Source organism: Opisthocomus hoazin, unplaced genomic scaffold, assembly GCF_030867145.1.
Source record: "Opisthocomus hoazin isolate bOpiHoa1 unplaced genomic scaffold, bOpiHoa1.hap1 HAP1_SCAFFOLD_170, whole genome shotgun sequence".
Classification (NCBI taxonomy): domain Eukaryota; kingdom Metazoa; phylum Chordata; class Aves; order Opisthocomiformes; family Opisthocomidae; genus Opisthocomus; species Opisthocomus hoazin.
This window is the reverse complement of record NW_027449060.1, coordinates 52,247-60,000: the sequence shown is the minus strand read 5'-3', so window position 1 is coordinate 60,000 and position 7,754 is coordinate 52,247.

Here is a 7,754-nt window from a genome sequence, read left to right as displayed (position 1 = left end):
CCGGGACGCGGGGTGGGGGGGGCGCTGTCGTCCAGACCCGTCGGCCAGACCCGTCCCCGTCCCCGTCCCCGTCCCCGTCCCCGTCCCCGTCCCCGTCCCGTTCCCGCCCCCCCCCGCCACCCCCTTCCGCGGCACCAACCCCCCCCGCAAGCAACGGGAAGGGGCGCAGCTTTCTATCAGCTCGGCTGAAACGCCCGAAGGCGGGGCGGCGTCTGTGTTTCAAAAGCGGAAAAAAAATAAAAAAGCAACAAAAACCAAAAAATTCCCGCCGCCCCGCCCCCCCCCCCCACCTCCCCCCGTGCAGGCACCCCTGCAAACGGGCCTCCGGCACGGCAGCCCGGCCGCCGCACCCCCACCCGCAAGCCCCCCCCCACCGCCGCCCCGGCCGAGAGCGCACAAGCAGCCCCTGCCGCCGCCCCCCCCCACCCCCCCCCCGGTGCGGGCACCCCTGCATACGGGCCTCCGGCACGGCCGCTCCGCTGCCCCCCCCCACCCCGCCACCCCCCCACCGCCGCCCCGGCCGAGAGCGCACAAGCAGCCCCTGCCGCCGCCCCCCCCCCCCCCCCCCCGACTCAAACCTCAATCTTCTCGGAAAAGAGGCCCCGTCCCCAGCCTACCTCAGCGCAAGGCTCCCCGCCTGCTCCTCGACCCCGTCTCTCAGTCTCTGTCTCCCCCTTCTGCCGCGGGGAAGCGCCCGCCCCTTGCCGGCGGGTGGGCGGGGCGGGCCGGCTCGGGTTCCGGTTGCTAAGCAGCAGGGTGGCACTCGTTGACCCCGGGCGCCGCTCCGTCTGCCGATGGGCGGGCCGGTGCTGGCTCTCAAGAACTTTTTGTAACTGTTTCCCTGCTCTGCTTTGGTTTTGTTTTTTTTTCTCGCCCACCGTCAGAACCGATGCAGAGTAAGAAAGCCTTCAGCGAGACAGTCCGGCCAAGCTTAGCGCCTTCCACTAGATACGGCGAAGTCTCGGAAACGGGGGGTGGCGAGGGGAATTTCAGGCGCGCGCCGCCTCCCCCCTCCTGCACCACCCCCCCCCGCAAGCGACGGGAAGGGGCGCCGCTTTCCATCAGCTCGGCTGAAACGCCCGAGGACGGGGCGGCGTCTCTGTTTCAAAAGCGGAAAAAGAAATAAAAAAGCAACAAAAACCAAAAAATTCCCGCCGCCCCCCCCAACCGCCACCCCGTGCAGGCACCCCTGCAAACGGGCCTCCGGCAGGGCCGGCCTGCCGCCCCCAGCCACCCCCCGCAAGCCCCCCCACCGCCGCCCCGGCTGAGAGAGCACAGGCAGCCCGCCGCCGGCCCTTCCCACCCCGTGCAGGCACCCCTGCATACGGGCCTCCGGCAGGGCCGGCCTGCCGACCCCAGCCACCCCCCGCAAGCCCCCCCCACCGCCGCCCCGGCTGAGAGAGCACAGGCAGCCCGCCGCCGGCCCTTCCCACCCCGTGCAGGCACCCCTGCATACGGGCCTCCGGCAGGGCCGGCCTGCCGACCCCAGCCACCCCCCGCAAGCCCCCCCCACCGCCGCCCCGGCTGAGAGAGCACAGGCAGCCCGCCGCAGGCCCACCCACCCCGTGCAGGCACCCCTGCATACGGGCCTCCGGCAGGGCCGGCCTGCCGACCCCAGCCACCCCCCGCAAGCCCCCCCACCGCCGCCCCGACTGAGACAGCACAGGCAGCCCGCCGCCGGCCCTTCCCACCCCGTGCAGGCACCCCTGCATACGGGCCTCCGGCAGGGCCGGCCTGCCGCCCCCAGCCACCCCCCGCAACCCCCCCCACCGCCGCCCCGGCTGAGAGAGCACAGGCAGCCCGCCGCCGGCCCTTCCCACCCCGTGCAGGCACCCCTGCATACGGGCCTCCGGCAGGGCCGGCCTGCCGCCCCCAGCCACCCCCCACAAGCCCCCCCACCGCCGCCCCGGCTGAGAAAGCACAGGCAGCCCGCCGCCGGCCCTTCCCACCCCGTGCAGGCACCCCTGCATACGGGCCTCCGGCAGGGCCGGCCTGCCGACCCCAGCCACCCCCCGCAAGCCCCCCCACCGCCGCCCCGGCTGAGAGAGCACAGGCAGCCCGCCGCCGGCCCTTCCCACCCCGTGCAGGCACCCCTGCATACGGGCCTCCGGCAGGGCCGGCCTGCCGCCCCCAGCCACCCGCCACAGGCCCCCCCACCGCCGCCCCGGCTGAGACAGCACAGGCAGCCCGCCGCCGGCCCTTCCCACCCCGTGCAGGCACCCCTGCATACGGGCCTCCGGCAGGGCCGGCCTGCCGCCCACAGCCACCCCCCGCAACCCCCCCCACCGCCGCCCCGGCTGAGAGAGCACAGGCAGCCCGCCGCCGGCCCTTCCCACCCCGTGCAGGCACCCCTGCATACGGGCCTCCGGCAGGGCCGGCCTGCCGCCCCCAGCCACCCCCCGCAAGCCCCCCCCACCGCCGCCCCGGCTCAGAGAGCACAGGCAGCCCGCCGCAGGACCACCCACCCCGTGCAGGCACCCCTGCATACGGGCCTCCGGCAGGGCCGGCCTGCCGACCCCAGCCACCCCCCGCAAGCCCCCCCACCGCCGCCCCGACTGAGACAGCACAGGCAGCCCGCCGCCGGCCCTTCCCACCCCGTGCAGGCACCCCTGCATACGGGCCTCCGGCAGGGCCGGCCTGCCGCCCCCAGCCACCCCCCGCAACCCCCCCCACCGCCGCCCCGGCTGAGAGAGCACAGGCAGCCCGCCGCCGGCCCTTCCCACCCCGTGCAGGCACCCCTGCATACGGGCCTCCGGCAGGGCCGGCCTGCCGCCCCCAGCCACCCCCCGCAAGCCCCCCCACCGCCGCCCCGACTGAGACAGCACAGGCAGCCCGCCGCCGGCCCTTCCCACCCCGTGCAGGCACCCCTGCATACGGGCCTCCGGCAGGGCCGGCCTGCCGACCCCAGCCACCCCTCCGCAAGCCCCCCCACCGCCGCCCCGGCTGAGAGAGCACAGGCAGCCCGCCGCCGGCCCTTCCCACCCCGTGCAGGCACCCCTGCATACGGGCCTCCGGCAGGGCCGGCCTGCCGCCCCCAGCCACCCGCCGCAGGCCCCCCCACCGCCGCCCCGGCTGAGACAGCACAGGCAGCCCGCCGCTGCCCCTTCCCACCCCGTGCAGGCACCCCTGCATACGGGCCTCCGGCAGGGCCGGCCTGCCGCCCCCAGCCACCCCCCGCAAGCCCCCCCCACCGCCGCCCCGGCTCAGAGAGCACGGGCAGCCCGCCGCCGGCCCTTCCCACCCCGTGCAGGCACCCCTGCATACGGGCCTCCGGCAGGGCCGGCCTGCCGCCCCCAGCCACCCCCCGCAAGCCCCCCCACCGCCGCCCCGGCTGAGAGAGCACAGGCAGCCCGCCGCCGGCCCTTCCCACCCCGTGCAGGCACCCCTGCATACGGGCCTCCGGCAGGGCCGGCCTGCCGCCCCCAGCCACCCCCCGCAAGCCCCCCCCACCGCCGCCCCGGCTCAGAGAGCACAGGCAGCCCGCCGCAGGCCCACCCACCCCGTGCAGGCACCCCTGCATACGGGCCTCCGGCAGGGCCGGCCTGCCGACCCCAGCCACCCCCCGCAAGCCCCCCCACCGCCGCCCCGACTGAGACAGCACAGGCAGCCCGCCGCCGGCCCTTCCCACCCCGTGCAGGCACCCCTGCATACGGGCCTCCGGCAGGGCCGGCCTGCCGCCCCCAGCCACCCCCCGCAACCCCCCCCACCGCCGCCCCGGCTGAGAGAGCACAGGCAGCCCGCCGCCGGCCCTTCCCACCCCGTGCAGGCACCCCTGCATACGGGCCTCCGGCAGGGCCGGCCTGCCGCCCCCAGCCACCCCCCGCAAGCCCCCCCACCGCCGCCCCGGCTGAGACAGCACAGGCAGCCCGCCGCCGGCCCTTCCCACCCCGTGCAGGCACCCCTGCATACGGGCCTCCGGCAGGGCCGGCCTGCCGACCCCAGCCACCCCTCCGCAAGCCCCCCCACCGCCGCCCCGGCTGAGAGAGCACAGGCAGCCCGCCGCCGGCCCTTCCCACCCCGTGCAGGCACCCCTGCATACGGGCCTCCGGCAGGGCCGGCCTGCCGCCCCCAGCCACCCGCCGCAGGCCCCCCCACCGCCGCCCCGGCTGAGACAGCACAGGCAGCCCGCCGCTGCCCCTTCCCACCCCGTGCAGGCACCCCTGCATACGGGCCTCCGGCAGGGCCGGCCTGCCGCCCCCAGCCACCCCCCGCAAGCCCCCCCCACCGCCGCCCCGGCTCAGAGAGCACGGGCAGCCCGCCGCCGGCCCTTCCCACCCCGTGCAGGCACCCCTGCATACGGGCCTCCGGCAGGGCCGGCCTGCCGACCCCAGCCACCCCCCGCAAGCCCCCCCACCGCCGCCCCGGCTGAGAGAGCACAGGCAGCCCGCCGCCGGCCCTTCCCACCCCGTGCAGGCACCCCTGCATAGGGGCCTCCGGCAGGGCCGGCCTGCCGCCCCCAGCCACCCCCCGCAAGCCCCCCCACCGCCGCCCCGGCTGAGAGAGCACAGGCAGCCCGCCGCCGGCCCTTCCCACCCCGTGCAGGCACCCCTGCATAGGGGCCTCCGGCAGGGCCGGCCTGCCGCCCCCAGCCACCCCCCGCAAGCCCCCCCACCGCCGCCCCGGCTGAGAGAGCACAGGCAGCCCGCCGCCGGCCCTTCCCACCCCGTGCAGGCACCCCTGCATAGGGGCCTCCAGCAGGGCCGGCCTGCCGCCCCCAGCCACCCCCCGCAAGCCCCCCCACCGCCGCCCCGGCTGAGACAGCACAGGCACCCCGCCGCCGCCCCTTCCCACCCCGTGCAGGCACCCCTGCATACGGGCCTCCGGCACGGCCGGCCTGCCGCCCCCAGCCACCCCCCACAAGCCCCCCCACCGCCGCCCCGGCTGAGAGAGCACAGGCAGCCCGCCGCCGGCCCTTCCCACCCCGTGCAGGCACCCCTGCATAGGGGCCTCCGGCAGGGCCGGCCTGCCGCCCCCAGCCACCCCCCACAAGCCCCCCCACCGCCGCCCCGGCTGAGACAGCACAGGCACCCCGCCGCCGCCCCTTCCCACCCCGTGCAGGCACCCCTGCATACGGGCCTCCGGCACGGCCGGCCTGCCGCCCCCAGCCACCCCCCACAAGCCCCCCCACCGCCGCCCCGGCTGAGAGAGCACAGGCAGCCCGCCGCCGCCCCTTCCCACCCCGTGCAGGCACCCCTGCATACGGGCCTCCGGCAGGGCCGGCCTGCCGACCCCAGCCACCCCCCGCAAGCCCCCCCACCGCCGCCCCGGCTGAGAGAGCACAGGCAGCCCGCCGCCGGCCCTTCCCACCCCGTGCAGGCACCCCTGCATACGGGCCTCCAGCACGGGCGACCCGCTCTCTCCGCAGGGAGGACAGGTCTACCCCTTCTGCCGGCAGGGAGGCCAGGTCTACCCCTTCTGCCGGCAGGGAGGCCAGGTCTACCCGTTTTACCTGCAGGGAGGCCAGGTCTACCCGTTCTGGCGGCAGGGAGACCAGGTCTACCCGTTCTGCCGGCAGGGATGCCAGGTCTACCCGTTTTACCGGCAGGGAGGCCAGGTCTACCCGTATTGCCGGCAGGGAGGCCAGGTCTACCCGTTTTACCGGCAGGGATGCCAGGTCTACCCGTTCTAGCGGCAGGGAGACCAGGTCTACCCGTATTGCCGGCAGGGATGCCAGGTCTACCCGTTTTACCGGCAGGGATGCCAGGTCTACCCATTTACCGGCAGGGATGCCAGGTCTACCCGTTCTGGCTGCAGGGAGGCCAGGTCTACCCATATTGCCGGCAGGGAGACCAGGTCTACCCATTTACCGGCAGGGAGACCAGGTCTACCCGTTCTGGCGGCAGGGAGAACAGGTCTACCCTTTTTGCCGGCAGGGAGACCAGGTCTACCCGTTTTGCCGGCAGGGAGACCAGGTCTACCCGTTCTGGCTGCAGGGAGACCAGGTCTACCCGTTTTGCCGGCAGGGATAACAGGTCTACCCGATTTACCTGCAGGGAGACCAGGTCTACCCCTTCTGCCGGCAGGGAGACCAGGTCTACCCGTTTTGCCGGCAGGGATGCCAGGTCTACCCGTTCTGGCGGCAGGGAGAACAGGTCTACCCGTTTTACCTGCAGGGAGAACAGGTCTACCCGTTTTACCGGCAGGGAGACCAGGTCTACCCGTTTTGCCGGCAGGGATGCCAGGTCTACCCGTTTTACCTGCAGGGATGCCAGGTCTACCCGTTTTACCGGCAGGGAGGCCAGGTCTACCCGTTCTGCCGGCAGGGAGGCCAGGTCTACCCGTTCTAGCGGCAGGGAGACCAGGTCTACCCATTTACCGGCAGGGAGACCAGGTCTACCCGTTTTGCCGGCAGGGATGCCAGGTCTACCCGTTTTGCCGGCAGGGATAACAGGTCTACCCGTTTTACCTGCAGGGATGCCAGGTCTACCCGTTTTACCGGCAGGGAGACCAGGTCTACCCGTTTTGCCGGCAGGGATGCCAGGTCTACCCGTTCTGGCGGCAGGGAGACCAGGTCTACCCGTTCTGCCGGCAGGGATGCCAGGTCTACCCGTTTTACCTGCACGGAGACCAGGTCTACCCGTTTTACCGGCAGGGAGGCCAGGTCTACCCGTTCTGGCGGCAGGGAGAACAGGTCTACCCTTTTTGCCGGCAGGGAGACCAGGTCTACCCGTTTTGCCGGCAGGGATGCCAGGTCTACCCGTTTTACCGGCAGGGAGAACAGGTCTACCCGTTTTACCGGCAGGGATGCCAGGTCTACCCGTTTTACCTGCAGGGATGCCAGGTCTACCCGTTTTACCGGCAGGGAGGCCAGGTCTACCCGTTCTGCCGGCAGGGAGGCCAGGTCTACCCGTTCTAGCGGCAGGGAGACCAGGTCTACCCATTTACCGGCAGGGAGACCAGGTCTACCCGTTTTGCCGGCAGGGATGCCAGGTCTACCCGTTTTGCCGGCAGGGATAACAGGTCTACCCGTTTTACCTGCAGGGAGGCCAGGTCTACCCGTTTTACCGGCAGGGAGACCAGGTCTACCCGTTCTGCCGGCAGGGATGCCAGGTCTACCCGTTTTACCTGCACGGAGACCAGGTCTACCCGTTTTACCGGCAGGGAGGCCAGGTCTACCCGTTCTGGCGGCAGGGAGAACAGGTCTACCCTTTTTGCCGGCAGGGAGACCAGGTCTACCCGTTTTACCGGCAGGGATGCCAGGTCTACCCGCTTCCGGCAGGGATGCCAGGTCTACCCGGTTCCAGGCAGGGAGGCCTCGTCTACCCGTTCTGCCGGCAGGGAGGCCAGGTCTACCCGTTTTACCGTCCGCCGGGTCCGGTGTGCCCGATGTGGCCGCCGGAGCTGCCGGCGGAAAGGGATGCCTCGTCTACCTCGCTCCGGCGGGACTTTGGCTCCACCGCGGTTCTGGCAGGTAGACGTCTTGCCCGGTTCTTCTTCGGAGCTGCCGAAGGGGTCGCTGCTTTGCGCTGCCTCCAGTTACGTCATGGTAAGAGTCGGCGGCGCTCGCGCGCCTCCCCGCTGGGGGAAGACGGTTCTCTTCGAGCCCGCCGGGGCCGGGGACCTCGCTGTCCGTATACTAGGGCAGAGGGCTGGCGCTCGCGGACCAGCGCCATCGAACCGCTGCAGCTACTCGCGGTTCAGCCGGCAGACTCGGGCGTTGCACGGCGGCTGTGGCCGTGGCCGTTCTGCCTCCTACCTATCGCGCACGGCGCTTCCGACTGCCAGAAGCCGCGCGAAGCCGCTGCTTGCCCGCA